The sequence below is a fragment of the Phocoena phocoena genome, chromosome 15, assembly GCF_963924675.1.
Source record: "Phocoena phocoena chromosome 15, mPhoPho1.1, whole genome shotgun sequence".
Lineage (NCBI taxonomy): Eukaryota > Metazoa > Chordata > Mammalia > Artiodactyla > Phocoenidae > Phocoena > Phocoena phocoena.
This window is the reverse complement of record NC_089233.1, coordinates 69,254,421-69,275,106: the sequence shown is the minus strand read 5'-3', so window position 1 is coordinate 69,275,106 and position 20,686 is coordinate 69,254,421.

Sequence of the window (20,686 nt, the reverse complement as noted above, 5' to 3'; positions counted from 1 at the left end):
AGACAGACCGACTGACAAGGAGAGACATGTGGTAGGCAGGGCTCTAGACCACTGTGCCCAGGAAAAGCAGAGAAGACTCCAGAAGCTTCCAGGAATATGAAGAAGCACGCATGGGAGGGGCACACCGGGAGTGGGGGCAAAGTTCTGCCCAGCTGGCAGCCCAAGTCTGAGCTATCTGCTCTGCGGAGAGCCAAAGAGCAGGCAGTGGGTGGGTGGATGGGGAGGGGGCAGAGGAAACAGGCTCGGCTCCACCTACTACTGAGCTTCTCAACTTCGCCACCCCTGCTGCTTGGGACTGGATCATTCTTTTTTGTGTGTGTGGTACGCGGGCCTCTCACTGCTGTGGCCTCTCCCGTTGCGGAGCACAGGCTCCGGACACGCAGGCTCAGCGGCCATGGCTCACGGGCCCAGCCGCTCCGCGGCATGTGGGATCCTCCCGGACCGGGGCACGAACCGGTGTCCCCTGCATCGGCAGGCGGACTCTCGACCACTGTGCCACCAGGGAAGCCCTGGATCATTCTTTGTTGCAGGGCTGCCGGGAGTGTTGTAAGATGTTTAGCAGCATTCCTAGTCTACCCACTAGATGCCAGGTAGCACCCTACCTCCAGCTGTGACAACCAAATTGTCTCTAAACTTTGTCAAATGTCCCCTGCTGGACAAAATTGCCCGCAGTTGAGAGCCACTGAAATAGCAGAAAGAGCTGAGTGGCAAAGGGGGCACCTGGGGGCACCTGGGTCCTACTCTGATCCACCCATGGAGTACTCTAGGGCAAGTAACTTGCTGGCCTCAGTTTGCCCTTCTATGAAACGAGACCTGGATTTCTTAGACCTTCTCAGCTCTAATGTCATGGGAGCCTAGAAGTCATTCCTCTCCTTGTTCCTCCCGCCCCACGAGTGGATGCCCCCATCTCTGCCTGCTTAGCATTGTGGAGAGGGAGGGGGACTCCTGTGAGCCAGGCCCCGGCCTCCTCTCCGCTACCTGCACCCATCCCTGAAGGCATCTCCTGCCCCCAGGACCAGCTCTGCCTCCTTGGTCGGCTCGCGATGGAGGAGAGCTCCTCTTGGCTTCCCTATACCACCCTTCACCCCCAAACTAACATGGCTAAAATCAAACACTTCATCTTCCCCTGGGGAACCTGGTCAGCTGAATTCCTCTCAGGACTCATGGGTACCCCTCCCTCCCAAGCCCTCTGAGTCCTATTCCCCAATTTCCTGCTCATCTGGCCCCTCCTTTCTCCTCCAGGTGCCTAGGTCAAGGCTTTCTGACCAATGCCCAGATCCTGGGTGATAGCAGGCACTGTGGTTAAGGCATGAGACTGTCTGGATTCTAATCCCCTCCCTGACACTTACTAGTTGTGACCCTGTGCAAATCACTTCACCTCTCTGAGCCTCATTTTCGGCCTCTGGAATGGGGATAACATAGGGGATGCATGAGGAATTCATGACATAATTCGTGTAAAGCAGTAGCATGTAGTAAATGCCCACCCACGCCACCTAGCAGCAGCAGCATTGTTTTTGGAATCGTGACAGCCCCACTCACCCGGGCTGGTCCTGAGGGCACGACAGGTCAGACTCCAATGCACTGCCCCTGCCCTGAGTTGAGAGTTTAGACTTCTTAACTTGGCATTCAAGGCCCTGCATGATGGTGGCCCCGCTCTTTGCTCCAAGAGGGCCTCAAGAGGTGCCCTGGCCTCAGAGCCTACTCTGGGAACATCCACATGCCTCCCAGGCCTGCACACAATCCCACCACAGGAAAGCCAGAACAAGCTGCCCTGGTTGTCAGCCCTCAGCCTTTCTGGGCTCCCAGATTCAGGGAGGGGTGGGGATGTGGCTCTCCGTGTAGGACCAGACGCAGCAGGAGAATCAGCACTGCTATTGCCCTGGAAGGGAGGCAGCTCCACCCAGGATCCCCAGTAGCCTTCACAACTACTTCATCTGACCTGCCCAGTCTCAGGGCAGGTGGGCAAGGGTCAGACCCTGTTTTGCAACTGAGGACACTCAGTACCAGAGAGGGTGGGTGTCTTCCCCAAGATGACACACTTAGTCTGGAGTGAAGTTGGGGTGAAACTTTTCCCCTGAGAGGTTTTTACATCTCATTCTCTCCCGATCCCACATTCTGGATGTCTGGGGGGGCCCCGCAGCCCCTGGATCGGGGAGAGGGATGAAGTGAAGCCGGCCCCTCAGGCCCGGGAACGGGAAGGAATGAGGGTCAGATGGCAGGACAGATGGGCGGGGCAGGGTGGGGCAGGGGAGGGATACCTCATCTCTGGCTCTAGTTGGGCCCTACCTGAGGAGCTGCCCACTGGACTCCGGGCCCCGGAGCTGCCGCTTCTACCTGAGTGCACAGATCAGCAGGTGTCTTCGGCCCCGCACTCACTAGGCACTTCCGGCTCCTCTAGGAGTGGGTGAGATCCCGGTTCCGCCCCTTCCACGAGCCAAGGGCGGCCTCTGCAAGTCCCAATCCGTCTAGACTCCACCTCCCAAAGAGACCCCGCCCCCGCCCAGTCCCCACGCCCAAGGGCGTCCTTTCACCTTATAGAGTGCGGGGCGAGGCCAGGCTCCAGGCTCCGCCCACTCCAGCTCCAGCCCGTCCCGCCCCGCGCTCTAGCGTTCCTCGAAGGAAAGTCCCAGTTGCCCGCCACCAGCCCCACCTCCAGGAGCGGCGGAAAAGCAGAGACTTTCCAATCGAGCCGACCTAAACCTTCCTGGCTTTGCTCCTAGCTCGCTGTGTGACTTTGGTAAATTCTTTCCCCAATCTGACCCCACTTTTCTACTTTGTCAAAGGGGGTAGCCACCTTGCAGGATTTTCGAGATTACCTGAAATGACTTTGTGAGGCACCTGGCGCTCAAAAGTCCCCTCTCGGGGGCAGCTTTGACTCCCACCCCCAAGGCTGGACCGGACCCTCGTTATTATACACTCACAGAGCCCACAGCTGTAATTTCATATTCGCTTGAATAACTATTTGATTATTGTCAGCCTCTCTGAATTTGAATTCCGTGAGAACAGGTCTCGTTCATCCTTACACCCCAGTGTCCAGTTCAGTCCTGACATACAGCAGGAGCTCAATAAATGCCCACTCTCCATTCCATCCAGTTGATGCCCTGGTGGAGCGGAAGCAGGGTCAATACCTCCACTGGCCAGCAGAGGACAGGCGATGACCAGCCTTCTCGCCCAGTTGCGCATCCTCTCCGCCGGCAGGCGCCACGAGGGAAGCAGGTAAGCCCGGGTTGCGCGAAGATTTGAAGGATCGAGGCTTGGGCCAGGGAATGATTTTATCCTTTGGATCTGTGGTTGGTGGCTTGTCCTGTACCAAAGACGTCTCCCACAACCTGTGAGGATGGCCCCTGCTAAGAAGATGCTCCGAAAAAGGTCAGGAGGTGAGGGAGTTTGCTATAAAGAGAGCGGGAACCCAGGAAAAGCTCGGAGGGGTGGGGCACAATGGCAAAGAGTCAGGCTTAGAAAGTACTGGGCGGTGGGGAGTGAGAAGTGTCCGCTATTGTTCTGACTCAAGATGACACGACCTGTCTGGAAGTGACTGGCCTCAGTTGTCCTTGCTTTAGCAAAAGTCATTTGGTGTCAGTCCTGAAACCAGGCTGTCTGGCTGGTATCTCAGAAGAGCTCTGATGGGAGCAAAGCTATTTTAAGGTGGCCAGAGGGCAGAGCCATGCCACAGACATGTCCGTGGAAGCATTGTATATAGCTACTATATTCAGCAATGAAAAACTGTAAACATCAGGAATCCTTCAAGGGAGGCTGGGAGGGAAGGAAGGACAGATCAGGGGTTATGGCTACAGATGCCACAGTAATGCTACCTCTTTGAGCCTCAATTTCCTCATCTGCAAATGGAGACAAAATCTACCTTGCAGGATTGTATTGTGGGGATTAAACAGGATGAAGTAAATCAGTGGTTCTCAACCTTGGCTGCACACTGAAGTTACTATGCCCTTGGCAAATACTGATGCCTGGGGTGTGGAAATTAAAACAAAAAAACAAAAGACTCTCCAGGTGATTGTAATGTGCACCCAAGGCTGAGAACTACAGAGCTAAAGAAAACGCTGCACACAGCGCAGGGCAAACACTAGGTGTTCAACAATGTTTATCACATTAAAAAAAAATGGAGTACACATTGTGTTCATTGTTCCTTCTTAGAGAAAAAAAAAAGTTGACATAAAGGTTGTTGCAGAAATTGGATTTCCGACAGGCTTGTTTCCAGAACAATGAATCATCTGGGATTTGATGCTTACAGCGGTGGGGAAGACAGGCAGCCTCTAGTATGTCTTGTCCTAACACCCAACTGAAATGTACGAGGCAGGGACCACCCTGCAGTTTACATCACCATTTCCAAGGCGTCCTTGGAGCGTGCAAGCAGCATGAGCGCTTGTGTATGCCCATTTCTGGTGTTAAGGATAGAGCCAATTTTCTCCTCTCCCTCACCGGTGGTGGGCAGGGTGGTGGGGCTTACACCACTGTTTGTTTTTTGAGTAACCCATCAGTGTAGGGGGCACTGCCTTCTTCATAGAACTTGGTGGCCATATGTTCTTTAAGTCTCAGACCCAATGATTGTTTATTGCTCCCCACTGCTTTCTTGCTGGGTGAACCTGGCATGAAGTGGGAGGACACCTTCACCCAGGCCTGCAGCTGTGGCCACTTGTCATGGGTAGCAAGATTGGCTGCAGGAGTGTCTCCTCAACCACTCCTGGTGGCCCCGTTGAAGGTGGGAAGGGAAGCAAAGGAACCTGCACGGGCTCCCTGCAGGAGGCAGACTCATAGGTTGGGCGGCAGGCAGTTGAGGTCTGGCCAGGATGGTCAGATTTAGCAAATAAAAATAAAGGATGCCCAGTTAACTTTCAATTTCAGATAAATAACAAAAGATTTTTTAGTGTAAGTATGTCCCATGCAATATTTGGGACATACTTATACTAAAAAAAATATTCATTGGCATCTGAAATTCAAATTTCATGGGATATCCTTTATTTTTATTGGTTGAATCTGGCACCCCTATAACTGGTCAAACAGCCAAGGAGTACTCAGCACATGGGGTTTGCAACGGCCTCCTGCTTAATGTTGCCACATACAGCTTCCACCTGTCACTGCCCTGCTCCAGAACTATGTGTGGCTCCCAGCTGCTTCCATAGAGCAACTAGGACTCCCTGGCTGCTATGCTGGGCCGTGCTCTTCTGCCAGGCCAGCTGCCCTGCTTGGGCCCTTTCCCACCTCTGCCCCTTCTCATGTTTTCCCTGCCTGGCGTTTCTCCTGCCCATTCCCTGTAGTAATTGCAGACACTTACTGAGCACCTACTGGGTGCAGACAACACGCTGAGTTTTTCATCTGCATTGTCTCATTTGATTGTCACATAACCTCGTACAGGAGGGACAGTAGTTATCCTCTTTTGCCAGTGAAGAAACTGATGCTCTAAAATGTGATTCTTATTTTTTAAATTGAAGTATAGTTGATTTACAATATTGTGTTAGTTTCAAGTGTACAGCAAAGTGATTTGGTTTTATATATATATATATTATTTTTCAGATTCTTTTCCATTACAAGTTATTACAAGATATTGAATATAGTTCCATGTGCTATACAGTAATCCTTGCTGTTTATCTATTTTATATGTAGTAGTGTGTATCTGTTAATCCTATACGCCTAATTTATCCCTCTCCCCCTTTCCCCTTTGGTAGTCATAAGTTTGTTTTCTATGTCTGTGAGTCTGTTTCTGTTTTGTAAATAACTTCATTTGTATTATTTTTTAGATTCCACATATAAGTGATATATAATATTTGTCCTTCTCTGTCTGACTAACCTCACTTAGCATGATAATCTCTAGGTCCATCCATGTTGCTGCAATTGGCAATATTTCATTCTTTTTTATGGCTGAGTATACCACATCTTTATCCATTCGTCTGTTGATGGGCATTTAGGTTGCTTCCGTGTCTTGGCTGTTGTAAATAGTGCTGCTGTGAACATTGGGGTACATGTATCTTTTTGAATTAGAGTTTTCATCTTTTCTAGATATATGCACAGGAGTGGAATTGCAGGATCATATGGTAGCTCTATTTTTAGTTTTTTGAGGAACCTCTATACTGTTTTTCATAGTGGCTGCATGCATTTACATTCCCACTAACAGTGTAGGAGGGTTTCCTTTTCTCCAACCCTCACCAGCATTTATTTGGCCATCTGTATGATTCTTTGAAGAAATGTCTATTTAGGTCTTTGGCCCATTTTTTGATTGGGTTGTTTGTTTTTTTGATATTGAGTTGTACGAGCTGTTTCTATACTTTGGAAATTAAGCCCTGTGTCATTTGCAAATGGCTTCTCCTAGTCTGTAGGTCGTAAGACATGATTCTTTTTTTTAAAATAAATTTATTTATTTTATTTCTGGCTGTGTTGGGTGTTTGTTGTTGCGTGCGGGCTTTCTCTAGTTGTGGCGAGCAGGGGCTACTCTTCGTTGCAGTGCGCAGGGTTCTCATTGTGGTGGCTTCTCTTGTTGCGGAGCATGGGCTCTAGGCACGTGGGCTCAGTAGCTGAGGTGCGTAGGCTCAGTAGTTGTGGCTCGCGGGCTCTAGAGTGCAGGCTCAGTAGTTGTAGCGCACAGGCTTAGTTGCTCCACAGCATGTGGGATCTTCCCAGACCAGGGCTCAAACCTGTGACCCCTGCATTGGCAAGCAGATTCTTAACCACGGTACCACCAGGGAAGTCCCAGACGTGATTCTTAAAGTGTGGTCCCTGGGCCAGCAGCTGCAACATCACCTGGGAACTTGTTAGAAATTCACACTCTCAGGCCCTACTCCAGACCTACTGAATCAGAAACTCTGAGCGTGGGGCCCAGCAATCTGTATTTGAATAAACTCCCTTCCCCCACACCAAAGGGTTTCTAGTTCGTGACCTGTTGTTCTAAGACATGTAGTAACTGCAGGAACCTCCCATCCAGGCAGAGGTATAGAGGATAGAGGTGTAGAGGACTGCCAGGCAGGGCATTTACGATCATTCTGAGCCACGTGCCTGGGTGAGGCACTGGAGACGCTGCAGTGACGGCACAGTCTTGGTGGGGGGAGGGAGAAGGGAAAGAAGAAGAACAGACAGGCAGTCAGGCAATTGTGATGTAAGGTAGCAGGATGGGAGGGTCCAGGAAAGCTTTCCCGAGTAGATATCTATCTAAGCCTGAAAAATAAATTGGAATTAGTTAGATGAAGAAGGGTGGGAACGGTGTTACAAGTGTACTGACTAGTTTGTACAGAGGCTGGGCAGAACTACCTGGGGATAGTTCAGTCTTTTCTTTTAAATTATTATTTATTTATTTTTTGGCTGCATTGGGTCTTCGTTGCTGCGCGTAGGCTTTCTCTAGTTGCGGTGAGCGGGGGCTGCTCTTCGGTGCCGTGCACAGGCTTCTCATTGCGGTGGCTTCTCTTGTTGCAGAGCACGGGCTCTAGGCCCACGGGCTTCAGTAGTTGTGGCACATGGGCTCAGTAGTTGTGGCTCGCGGGCTCTAGAGCGCAGGCTCAGTAGTTGTGGCACACGGGCTTAGTTGCTCCGCGGCATGTGGGATCTTCTCGGACCAGGGATCAAACCGTGTCCCCTGCATTGGCAGGCGGATTCTTAACCACTGGACCACCGGGGAAGTCTGATAGTTCATGACGGAAGCTGTGACAGTGTGAGTAGGGGGCGGGGGGAGGAATCAGATAGTGTGTTTGTTGGGGGAGGGAGTGCGGGGTCCTCTGCACTCAAAGCAAAGGAAGAAGCTTTAATGGGTATTGAGAAAAAGCCCTCCGGCTTCCATGTGGAGCGGGCACTAGGGAAGATAGCACGGGAGGGGAGGGCGGCGAGGAGAGACCCAGAGGGTGTCAGGCCTTCCGTCGCCCCTAGATCCAGCCTGCTTCTGACCTCCAAGGCAGCTGCAGAGACTCAGCCCCCAATAACAGCTTTGGGCAGGTGGAGTTGCAGCAACCAAGGCCTGCTCCTTCCGGGGCTCAGGGGTGGGGCTGGGGAAGCAGCCCCACCAGACCCCGCCCACCACTACCGGCCCGCCCCCCATGGTCCGCCCCCACCGCCGGCCTCGCCCCCAGACTCAGCCCCTCCTGCAGCTGTTGGCTGGAGGAAGCCAGACTCTGGGCTGCGATCTGGGTTGCTTTTCCTCTCCTTGCTCTCTTTCCCTGCTGATGTGGCTAAGGCTGCGGTGCTACTGGGGCCTCTTCTCCCAGGCCCTCCAGGGACAGGCTCTGGATCAGGGATCCCTAGGCTGGAGGGCAGGGGACTTCCGTTGCTGTCCTCTACTCCTGCCAACCAAGCCGTTGGTGCCAGTCGAGGACTGGCCCGACCTGGCCAGGTTGCCTGGCAGTGTGGGCTGCGGCTGGGCAGTTCTCCGCTCCAACTGTCCTTCCCGGAAAAACGTCAGTTTGAGCGAACTCTTTTGTAATCCATTTGTGATTTCTAGCCTAGGGAAGAAAACTAAAAGATCATTAACCATTCTATGAAGTGGAGCTTTCTGTGTGTTCTAACATCCCTGCAGGACTTACCAGCTGTCCCATGGGGTGGACCTTCAGCCAGGGGACCTCTTATTTTTCCTCTTTTTATTTAGATATACTTTCTGGCCCCATTCCCTTCCATCTGGGATCCAGAATCATGTCTCGGTATGCTTTTCAATTCAAGGAGGGTCTAGCATGGATGTTCAAAAGATTTAAATTTTGTTCATAAATAGAATGATAATAGATGTTCAGAAATATTGTTTAGAGATCAGTTGATGCTGGGCCTTGAACTATATGTAGATGGAGTATGTACAGGAGGGTCAGGCGCAGTGTAAATGGTGAGTGAAGCTGTGGAAGCGGTGAGTGAAACCATGAAAGTGAGTGCAAGGAGATGGCCTGTCTGACCTTGAATATGGGGCAAAACCATCGGCATTGAGGAGCCATTGATGGTCGCTGAGCAGGAGAGTGACACAGTATTGGTAGCCACTGTGCTAGATCCTTTGTAAGTGTTATATGCACTGTTCTGCCCACATTGTTCTCTCTACCTGGGCAGTGGTTCCCTCTCCTGTCCATATAGTTAACTCATTTTTTAGATTCCGGCTCCATTGTTCCTTCCTCAGGAAAGCTTTCAGTAGCAGAGAGACTCTAAGGTCACCCCCTGTATTCCCACCTCCTGGTGTTCATGCCTTTGTGTAACCCCTTCCTCTTGAGTGTGAGTGGGGCCTGTGACTTGCTTTTTTTTTTTTTTTAACATCTTTATTGGAGTATAATTGCTTTACAATGGTGTGTTAGTTTCTGCTTTACAACAAAATGAATCAGTTATATATATACATATGTTCCCACATCTCTTCCCTGTTGCGTCTCCCTCCCTCCCACCCTCCCTATCCCACCCCTCTAGGTGGTCACAAAGCACTGAGCTGATCTCCCTGTGCTATGCGGCTGCTTCCCACTAGCTATCTACCTTATGTTTGGTGGTGTATATATGCTGTGACTTGCTTTTAACTAATAGAATATAGCAAAGGTAATGGGATGTCACCTCCCATAGTACATTACATCATATAAGAGTCTTGGACTTCCCTGGTGGCACAGTGGTTAAGAATCCACCTGCCAATGCAGGGGACGTGGGTTTGAGCCCTGGTCCAGGATGATCCCACATGCTGTGGAGCAACTAAGCCCGCGTGGCACAACTACTGAAGCCCATGCGCCTAGAGCCCTTGCTCCACAACAAGAGAAGCCACCGCAATGAGAAGCCCATGCACCACAAGGAAGAATAGCCCCCGCTTGCCTCAACTAGAGAAAGCCCACGTGCAGCAACGAAGGCCCGGTGCAGCCCCAAATAAATAAATAAATAAATTTACTAAAACAAAAAAGAGTCTTGCTAGCAGACTAGCGCTGGAAACTCTCCTTGCTCACTTGATGAAGTAAACAGCCATGTAGAGGAAACAAACATGTCAAGGAGCTCTGGGTGGCGTCTAGAAGCTGACAGTCAGCGAGAAGCCAGGGTCCTCGGTTCTACAGCCACAGGGAAATGAATCCTGCCAACAGCCTGAGGGGGCTTGGAAGCAACTCCTCCCCAGCCGAGTCTTCAGATGAGAATGCAGCCAAGCTGTCACCTTGATTACAGCCTTGTGAGTCCCTAAGGCAGAGACTCAGCTAAGCCATGCTCAGATTCCCGACTCTCACAGAAACTGAGATAATAAATGTATGTTGTTTAAAGCCCTAAGGTGGTAGTGATTTGTTGCAGCAATAGCTAACTAGTACACCTTCTGGCTAGGTTAAATTTCCCTTACATAGGCTCTCATAACATCATGTGCTTTTTCATCTTACTCTTTTATGTGAACTTTATTTATATATACCATTTGATGAATGCTATGTCTTCATGAGGGTACTTTCTGTTCATCACTGTACCCTAGAGCCTCACTTGGTGCCTGTCACTTAGAATAAGACCCGTAATAAGTATTAGTTGCATGTGTTAGTGAGTGAATGCTCTTATTTAATCTTTACTCCATCTAGTAAAGTGGGAAGCATTGTTACATATGAAGAAAAGGAAACCAGTTATTAATATGTACTCAAAAGTATGCTGAACAAAATGTTATTATCTTATACTTAATAAGATCTGGTTGTGCATACCACTGTAGCCTAATTTTTAGTATGACTGAAGAATAAATGATTTGGGAGCAGGGTATAGATTACATGGTATGACATCCTTCATGGAGCATTGCATTTGCTGAAAAAGCACAGCTATCAAAAATTGCTTCTGGGCTCCTTTGGTTTCCCCAAAGCCTTCTCATAACCCTTACTTATTCTTCTGAAATTCCTGCCCTGTTAACAACGACAGGCCGTCATCTTCTGAAGCTTTGTATGATTCTACCTGCATTCAACATCATTTGCATCAACTTCATGAACTCCACATCTTCGGCAAGATTGGCACTTTCACTTTGCACTCTGCTTGCGTTGGACTCTCAGTGGTCAAAGCCATCTGACAGCGGGATGTCAGTTGGGGTTAGAGCTCTGCTCAGGACCCTCCAATGGCTCCCACCCTCACACCTGCCACCTCTCTGCTGTGCCCTCCCACTACACTCCCCCCAAGCACTTACTCTGCAGCCACCAGGGTTACCACCTCATGGATGTTTAAGCACACAGGCACACTCCCCCTTGCCCTGGAGGTTTCCTCTGTTCAGAAGGCTCTTTCCCCACATATCCACGTGACTCACTCCCTCACCCGCTTCGGAGCACTCAGATGTCACCTTTCTACCGGGACCACTCCCATGCATCTTTCCCTGTTCTGACCTTTTAAAGTAGCACTAACCACCCATGCACATGCTATATAATTGACTTATTTCTGATATTTGATGTTTATCTGTCTCCCCCTTTGAGAATGCAGGCCCTATGAAGATAAGACTCTGGATGTGTCTTCACTGATACATCCCAAGAATGGGGTCTGGCACATAGTAGGTATCCAATAAAGAAGCCTGGGTGAGAGTCCACATCTTCGATGGTCTTGCCTCCACCTTGGAGTCTCCATCCCGTACTTCTGGCCTGTCTCCCCCTGGCCTCTCTCACCGTGCTCTGGACCTTGTGCAGGTGATATGACTTGTTGCCAGTATCTGCCTGACACAGCAGGGCCTTCCTAGGGGGTCAGTGTTTGGATCTTGCTGTATCTCTGCCAAGTCTCCCACTGAATACTAAATTCCATGTTTTTAAATTTCTTTAAGGGCAAGAGAATTCAAGAGGAAGGAGCGAGGAGAAAAGAGATGATGCAGGAAGCAGTAGGAGAGGGTGGAAGGGAGAAGACAGTCACGGATTTTCCTGGGGTCCCCACCCAGTCAGCTTTCCAAGCGGCTTGAGGAGCAGCCAGCACTGAGTAAGGGCTGCGTGCCACATATTCTGAGCTGGGTGCCACGTGTCATGAGCTGGGTGCCACATATCGTGGGCTGGAGGGCCACGTGGCAGAAGCAGTCCCGTTAAGTCACGGGACACACAGCCACACTGCTTTGTAAAGCTTGGTGTGTGGAGTATTTTTGTTTTTTACAACCCAGCTGTCTGTGTAATGACTTCCTTTCCTCTGCCTTGTTCACCGAGGTGTCCCTGGACGACCAGCTGAGTCACCACATTCCTTGCAGCTTAAAACACTGGCCTAAGCACAGGGGCCCAGTTCCTTCATGTAGGTGGGACCTTTGAAGGCTGCCAGGGAGTGCCTTGGAAAGACAGGCTACAGAGCTCCCGTCTCTCACCTGCACCTCTCCCCAAAAACAGGATTTAAAAAACAAGTGAAAATAGAAATTCCATCTGTTAAACACTAAGGAATGGCCAAAGCCATGTGTCACACACTGAACAATTATTTGTCAGCAACCATGAAGTCTATACCAAATTGAGTGTGGGGAGGGGCGGGGGGCCGGGCACCAAGAATGACATCCATGCCTTCTGTCCTGTTGCTGCATGAAGGGTCAGAAATCCAGGTGAAGAGACTGGGAACTCTCATGCTCGGCTGGCAGAAATGGAAACTTGCTCAGTCCTCCCATAAAATAAGCAAAATAAACAGGCAGTTTTCAGCAAAAGTAAGTATGCATGGGGCAGAGAATTCAGCAATCTTACTCCTTGAAGTATGTTTTAAAGAAAGTTTGCTCAGATACATAAGAAGACAAGATAGGTGAGCAGGAGGCAGAAGTGAGTTAGTAAACCATGGTGGAGGCAGACCTTGGAATTCTATACAGCACTGAGAAATGATGAGTTAGATGTACATCCTACAGCATGGATGAAACGTAAGGTGTTAAGTGGGGAAGACAGTAAAAGATTTAAAGGACAATGCTTTTCCAGTTTTACTGAGTTATGACTGATATACAATAAACCCCATATATTTTAAGCATACGATTTGAGTTTTGACGTGTGTAGATACCCATGAAACCATCACCGCTATCAAGCTACTGAATACATCCATCTCCCCACAAAGTATGAAGTTCAACAGATGTTGAACACCTATTAAGTTAGAAAAAAAAAAAAAGTTCAGCAGTGTGTGTAATATAATCCCATAGTTATAATAACAAAAAATGTTTAGGTACCCTGAAAAAATCTGGAAGCACGTATACCAAACTAAATTGTATTTGTTGTCGGGAATCTTGCAAAAGCTGCATGGCCCCATTGCACCTCAGAAACTATCCATACCTGTTAGCCCATATCGTGGTCTCCAGGTTTCCAGTGAAGGTTTAACACACTAGAAATTTGTCATTATGGTCCCCTAACTTTGAGTGACTTTATTAAAATGTCACTGAGGCCATCACAATGGACCCTGACAGAAGGGTACCTGACTTTATCATTCTCCACCCCGACATCAGAGAGCTGTGTCAATAATTTCCTTCAGTTCACCTCCCAGTCATTTTCTCTTATCACCCCTCCAAACAGGAGGTATTCCAGCAGTGGGCTGACTGTGGCTGAGGACAAAAGAATGATTCCTCAACTTGTTTTCAGATCCGTCTTTTGTTACTGCTCTTCTCATAGCTCATAAGTACAGGAGTGGAGGAAGTCTGTGGGGGCAGGGGCATATTTAGTTTTGTCTGATTATGGGTTTTATATAAAGGCCATCATTAAGTGTGTGTTCTTTTCTGTCTGGCTTCTTTCACTCCACATTATTTGTCAGAGTCTTCCAGGTTGTTGTGTGCAGCTGTAGTTTATTCACTTTTAGTACAGCATATAGCATTCCATTGGGTGAATATACCATAATTTATTTATGCCGTCAACTACTAATTGACATTTGGGTTGTTTCCAACTTGGGACTATTATAAATAATGCTGCTGCGACCATTTTGGTACGTGTCTACTGCTCTACCTGAGCATGTTTTTCTCTTAGGTATACACTTTGGAGCAGAATTGCTGGGTTATAAGTATGCCTTATGCTTAATTCTGAAAAATGATGCCGAACTGTTTTCCAAAATGATTATACACGTACAGTCTGCCCCAGCAATATATACGAGTTCGCCTTGTACATTCACCAACAGTTCTCACCAGCTGTTGGTACTGTCAGAGTTTGTACTTTTAGCCATCTGGTGGGTCTGTAGTAGTTGCTCACTGTGGTTCATTTTCTTGATTACTAAAGAGGCTAAACACCTTTCATGTTATTGGCCATTTGGATTTTCTTGATGTGAAGTGAAGAGCCTGTTCTTGCCCACTTTTCTATTGGGCTATCTTTTAATTAGTTATTTATAGTAGGTTTTTTTTTTTTTGGTATATTCTGGATATAAACCCTTTGTCAGTTATATGCATTGCAAATCTTTCTCCTCTGTAGCTTCCCTCTTCACTCTGCTAATAATGTTTCTTGATGAAAGAAGCTCTTAACTGTAAAAAAAAAAAAGTCCAATTTATCAGTCTTTCCTTTGTGATTAGTGCTTTTTCTGTCTTGCTTAAGAAAACCTTTTCTACCTTGAGGTCATGAAAATATTATTGTATGTTATCTTCTAAATCTGTGTTGTTTTACCTTACATATTTAAGTCCATAATCCAACAGAAATTGGTTTTTTGTTTATTGACTAAATTAAGTTAAATTGGAATAACGCATCCCCTATATACACCCATTCATTTACTGAGTTTCTTCTGTGTGTCAGGCCATGTTTATTGTTTTACTTTTCATGTTTAGGTCCACAATCCATCAGAAATTGGCTTTTGAGTATGGTGTGAGATAGGGTTCCAATGTCATTTTTCCCATATGGATATTAAACTGACTCAACACTATTTGTTTAAAAGATCATTACCCCACACTGTTCTGCAGTGCTATCTTTATTATTAACCTGGGTTTTTTTTGTGGGGGGGGTGTCTCTCTCTGTCCATTAGTTTTTGTCTACTCTTGTGCCAATACCATACTGTTGTAACTATTAGAGCTTTATTATAAGTCTTATTAGCTGATAGAGTAAATCTTCCCACCTTGTACTTCTTCAAGAGTATCTTAGCTGTTCTTGGCTTTCTGCAGTTTCACATAAATTTTACATTAGAATCATCTTGTCGTGTTCCATATGAAAATCAACTGGGATTGCTTTGACTTTATAGACCAACTGGAGAGAATGATAGCTTTACATTATTGGGTCTTTTCACCTAATTAACACGGTATTTTTCTCCATTATTCATTTATTCTTTAATATCTATTAAAATGTTTGTGGTTTCCGCCATAGAGGTCTTACATGTTGTTTGTAAGATCCACCCCTAGGTACTTGGGTTTTTTTTTTTTTTTTTTGCTATTTCGAAACTATTTTGACTATTCTTTTCAAAAACTCTTTTCTGATTCTTGCTGGAGTATAGAAATAAGGTTGATTTTGGTATATTGATTTTGCAACCCAGAAGAGAGCCTTCATCAGAACCTGACCATGGTGGCACCCTGATCTCAGACTTCCAGCCTCTAGAACTGTGAGAAATAAATTTCTATTGTTTACAAGCTACCGAGTGCTATTTTGTTATAGCAACCAGACTAAGACAGTCATTTTTTAGTTCTAAAAGTTTGTTTGAGATTCCTTAGGATTTTCTACACAGTCATGTCATCTTTGAATAAAGATAGTTTTATTTTATTCTTTCCTGTCTTTATGACTTTTTCTTTTTTGCCTTACTGCCCTGGCTAGGACATCTAGTAAAATGTTGACTAGAGGTGGTATTAGCTGATATCCTTGCTCTGTTCCTGACTTTAGGGAGGAAAATATTCAATATTTTACCATTAAGGATGGTGTTGGGCTTCCCTGGTGGCGCAGTGGATGAGAGTCCACCTGCCGATGCAGGGGACACGGGTTCGTGCCCCAGTTTAAGATCCCACATGCCACGGAGCGGCTGGGCCCGTGAGCCAGGGGGCTAGGAATGCAAATTGGTTTAACATTTAAAAACTACCAACCACATTAACAGCATAAAAGGGAAAAATAATTTGATCATCTGAATAGATGCTGAAAAAGCATCTGATAAAATTCAACATCTACTCACAATAAAACCTCTCAGCAACCTAGGAATAGGAAAGAACTTCTCAATCTGATATAAGGTATGGAAAAACTCTAGAGTTAACACCATCCTTTTTCTTTTTTTTTTTTTTTTTTTGCGGTACGCGGGCCTCTCACTGCTGTGGCCTCCCCCATTGCAGGGTACAAGCTCCGGATGCGCAGGCTCAGCGGCCATGGCTCACGGGCCCAGCCACTCTGCAGCATGTGGGATCTTCCCGGACCAGGGCACGAACCCGTGTCCCCTGCATCGGCAGGCGGACTCTCAACCACTGCGCCACCAGGGAAGCCCTATTTCATTTAATTTTTGAAAGCTATTTTCACTGAGTACAAAATTCCTGGGTTGGCAGTTTTATTCCCCCTGTAAACTTTAAAGATATCATTTTAGTCTTCTATCTTCTTTTTGATGAGAAGCATGTGGTCATTCTAATTGTTGTTTCTCTGAAATGTCTTACTTTTGCTTCTGCCTACTTTTAAGTAGTTTGACTATGTTGTTGGCTTTTAGTAGTTTGACTATGTCTAAGATGTGGTTTTCTTTATATAGTATTCAATGTATTATTTATTTGCTGAGCCTCTTGAACCTATGAATATCTTTCATTAATTTTGAAACATTCTTAACTATCATCTCTTCAAATATTTTTTTCTTTCCACTATCTCTTCTCCTTCTGTGACTCAAATTACTTTTGTTTCTATTTAATTGGGAGTTTATTGGCAATAACTCTAATAAACATGTATGGTTTGTGATTTTACTATGAAATATCAGTTTGATTCAAATATATTAGCAATATTTGGCCTGTAGAGTATCTATGACATTTAAAAAACCCACAAGGTGTTAATTTTGGGCAACCACTTTAAAAAAAGAAAAAAATTTGTAAAAATTCTAAAGCCATAGAAAATCAGACTGGATGTATTTTTTTTTCTTTTTTTTTTTTTTTTTGTGGTACGTGGGCCTCTCACTGTTGTGGTCTCTCCCGTTGTGGAGCACAGGTTCCGGACACGCAGGCTCAGTGGCCATGGCTCATGGGCCTAGCCGCTCTGCGGCCTGTGGGATCCTCCTGGACCGGGGCACAGACCCATGTTCCCTGCATCAGCAGGCGGACTCTCCACCACTGCGCCACCAGGGAAGCCCTGGATGTATTTTTTTTTAATTAATTAATTAATTTATTTTTGGCTGTGTTGGGTCTTCGTTGCTGTGCGTGGGCTTTTCTCTAGTTGCGGGGGGGGGGGCTACTCTTCACTGCGGTGCACTTCTCTTGTTGCGAGCATGGATTCTAGGCACGCAGGCTTCAGTAGTTGTGGCACACAGGCTCCGTATTTGTGGCTTGTGGGCTCTAGAGCGCAGGCTCAGTAGTTCTGGCTCATGGGCTTAGTTGCTCTGTGGCATGTGGGATCTTCCCAGACCAGGGCTCGAACCCATGTCCCCTGAATTGGCAGGCAGATTCTTAACCACTGCACCACCAGGGAAGTCCTGATATGATACGGTATTTGTCTTTCTCTTTCTGACTTACACCACTTAGTACGAAAATCTCTAGTTGCATCCATTTTGGTGCAAATGGCTTTATTTCGTTCTTTTTTTATGACTGAGTAGTATTCCATTGTATATACGTATCACACCTTCTTTATCCATTCGTCTGTCGATGGACATTTAGGTTGTTTCCATGTCTTGGCTATTGTGAATACTGCTGCTATGAACATAGGGGTGCATGTATCTTTTTGAATTATAGTTTTGTCTGGTTATATGCCCAGGAGTGGGATTGCTGGATCATATGGTAATTCTATTTTTAGTTTTCTGAGGAACCTCCATACTGTTTTCCACAGTGGCTGCACCAACTTACATTAGAGGGCAGCATGTTGAATCTTGGTTCTGTGGTCCAATGTGGGAAAACGAGGAAGGCAGGCTGGGCCAGACTAGGGCTAGGGAAACAGAACCAGCCACAGATATGGGCTGTCCTGACTGAGGTGGTATAAGGCACAGGGTCTAGAAGCTAGAAGAGGGGAGGGGAGAAGCCAGGACTGTAGAGAAGCTGAGAATGTGACTGGGGATGACTCTGTAGTCCAAGGCCTCTGTTCACCTGGGCCAGAAGCAAGTTCTCTTCCCTGGTCCTGGGCAGCTTGGCTGGCCAGTGTCTCCTCCAGGCCAACCAGTGCCCATTTGTATAACCTGGGCTGAATCTGGACACTCAGGACAACTTCGTTATTTTTCTCCCTGCATCCATTTTGAGCCCTCCATTCTGATCTGCACCCAGCACGTTGTCCCTACACCTTTACTGAAGGGCTCTTAGGGTACAACTCAACTTATTACCACTACCTTCAAGGCCCTGCATGATCTGGCCACTGTCCGCCTCTCCAGCCTGATCTCCTCCCATTATCTGCCTCATTGTCTGTGCACCTTCTCCCTCTTTGTTTAAATCACCATGTACCCTTGACAGCCACAGGGCCTATGCACGTGCTGTTCCCTCTACAGGGAGCACTCTTCTTTCCCGTATTTTCCTAGTGTTATGGACTAAACATATGTGTACCCAAAAAATTCATATGTTGAAGCCCTCACTTCCAGTGTGGCTATATTTGGAGTAAGGAAGTCATTAAAGTTAAATGAGGTCATGAGAGTGAGCCCCTGGTCCCATAGGATTAGTGTCCTTATAAGAAGAGATACCAGAAAGTTTACTCTTCTTCTCTCCCCATGCACACATATGAGGACACAGTGAGAAAGCAGCCATGTGCAAGCCAGGAAGAGAGTCTTCACCAAAACTGAATTGGCTGGAAGCTTGATCTTGGACTTCCAGCCTCAAGAATTGTGAGAATATTAATTTCTGCTGTTTAAGCCACCTGGTCTATGGTATTTTGTTATGGCAGCCCAAGCACACCAATACATCCAGTTTAACCCCTATTTTCCCCTTTAGCTCTCACACCAACTATTTCCCTAAACATCTTTGATCCAAAGCCTCCTATTTCTGGGTCTCATGGTACCATGCACCATGTAAGATTTATGTTTTTGATTATTTGACCAATATCTGCCTGACATACTAGACTGTAAATTCCATGATGGCCTTTGGTTTTATTCAAGGCCGCATACCCAGAACCTAACACACAGCCAGGTACATAGTAGGTGCACAATACATATTTACTGGGAAAAAGAGTGGTGGGTGGGGACAGACAGTGCCTTGAGCTGGGAGGCTTTTACGGACATCCGAGTTCATCTCTGGTCTAGCAGCATCCCTCTAGCACTCTCTACTGACAAAGCCAAACACTGTGCCACTGACAAAAAAGAAATGTTGACAGAATTCAACTCCAGTATCACAAAGCAAGGCAAGGAAGGGTGGATTTAGAGCAGAGAGGCAATAAGTTGGCATAACTGGATTCAGAACTTTTCTTAAGAAGACTAATGGGACTTCCTTTTTAACTTTTGAGTTCTCATCACGCATCAGACACCGTGGTAACAGCAACATGTGGATTATCTCACTCAATTCTCACAACATTAGGGGGTTAAGTCAGTTTACTCAAGCTCACACAGCAAGTAAGTGGGGAAGACAGGATTCAAACTCAGGAGTTCTGGATTTAAATCCTACTTACTTACATACTGTATTAAACTAACTGCCTCCGGGATTCTTTCACTCCAGACTTTATAAAGGCAACATAAGGATTCATAAAGAGTGATATGACCCTCGCTCTGAAATGAACTATGTACTGTTGATTAAGCTAAGGGGTCTGTCACGATCCTGGTCCTACAGAATAGAGGTCGGGTTGTAATTCTATTTCATCAACTATACTTCTGGCAGTTTCTTTTCTGCTTGAGAAAGCTCCTCAGAATGTGAGTGAGTGCAGGTGACATTATTATACGGATCACCTTGAATTCATTTAAAACGTTTTTTAAAGGAAAATGATTTGCCTCCCTGGATAAACATTATTTGCCACATACCTCCCAATACTGGTATCAAGTGCATGCTGTTTCCTCTGCCTGGTGTCCTCTTCTCATCTACTCTTTAGACCCTGCCCCACTGTCACCTCCTCTGGGAAGTCTTTCCATGCTCTCCTATGTAGTACGAATGATGTCCTTCTCTCTGCTTCCGAAAGCAGTTGACACATACATCTAGTGTTACATATTTTCTTCCAGAATTCTTTCTTTCCATGTCTGGCTCCTCTGAAATACTGAGTTCTTAGTGGTTGGGAGAGTGCGTTGTTTATCTCTGTATCCCACAGTGCTGGATCAGAATAGATGCTCGAAAAAGTTTGTTGAATAAATGAAATTTTAAACGGGAGTAACATATCCTATATACAGCTGTTCCTCAGTATCTGTGGGGGGTTGTTTCCAGGATCTGCTGCAGATACCAACATCCATGGATGCTCAAGCCCCATAGTTGGCCCTCTGTACCCCTGCTTCCACATCCCCGGATTCAACCAACCATGGATCGTGTAATACAGTGGTATGTCTTTATTGAAAAAGATCCATGACATGTGCAGTTCAAACCTGTGTTGTTCAAGTGTCAACTGTATATATACTTACTCATTCAAAAAATATTTATTGAACAGCTAAGAACATCAGGCCATATTCCAGATGCTGCAGGTGGATAACACAAAGTTCCTGCTCTCAGAACATTACAGATGCTATTGAGCTCATAAGGGCTACGAGGAAAAGTAAAGCAAGATGATGGGAGAGAATGATGGGGCTTGGGACTTGATGTTTTAGGAGAGTGTTCTGGGAATGTCTTTCTGGGAAGGTGACTTCTGAATAGAAATTTGGATTAAGGGCATATGTGTTTCTGATATCTTGGGGG